General features: G+C 69.3%; 1 protein-coding gene across 1 annotated transcript in view; it reads left to right on the top strand.

Annotated features, from left to right (window-relative positions):
* LOC108449819 (potassium voltage-gated channel subfamily C member 1-like) overlaps positions 1-358 on the top strand; it is a gene marked incomplete at its 3' end in the record, with an annotated part of 8,023 nt that overhangs the window by 157 nt on the left and 7,508 nt on the right. The gene's annotated exons all lie outside the window — the stretch shown is intronic.

The following is a 358-nucleotide window of genomic DNA, read 5'->3' as shown; positions in this document are numbered from 1 at the left end:
AGGGGGGGGACTCCGAGAGACTGGGACCCCTCCCCAGTCCCAGTGCATCCCAGTACTTCCCCCAGCGCAGCCCCCCGACCCCTTGGACTTCTTCCTCCCGGTGTTCCCAGTAGCCACCAGTGCCTCCCAGTTAGCCCAAGTTCCCCCCTCCCACGCATCCCCGCCGATGGGCGGGGCCTCAACGCGAAGTGGGCGTGGTTTTGACAGGTGGGGGCGTGGCTCTTGTACTGGGCGGTGCCTCGGCACCTGCACGGGCGTGGTTTACAAGGAGTGGGCGTGGCCTCCCGGTGTGGGCGTGTCCATCCCTCAGTTCCAGCGTGCCCTCCCCTCACGGTGGACGCGTCCCGCCCCCCCCCCC

The sequence above is a fragment of the Corvus brachyrhynchos genome, unplaced genomic scaffold (genome assembly GCF_000691975.1).
Source record: "Corvus brachyrhynchos isolate BGI_N302 unplaced genomic scaffold, ASM69197v1 scaffold2321, whole genome shotgun sequence".
NCBI lineage: Eukaryota > Metazoa > Chordata > Aves > Passeriformes > Corvidae > Corvus > Corvus brachyrhynchos.
The sequence above is the reverse complement of the archived record's forward strand: the minus strand, read 5'-3'. Positions and strand labels throughout refer to the sequence as shown.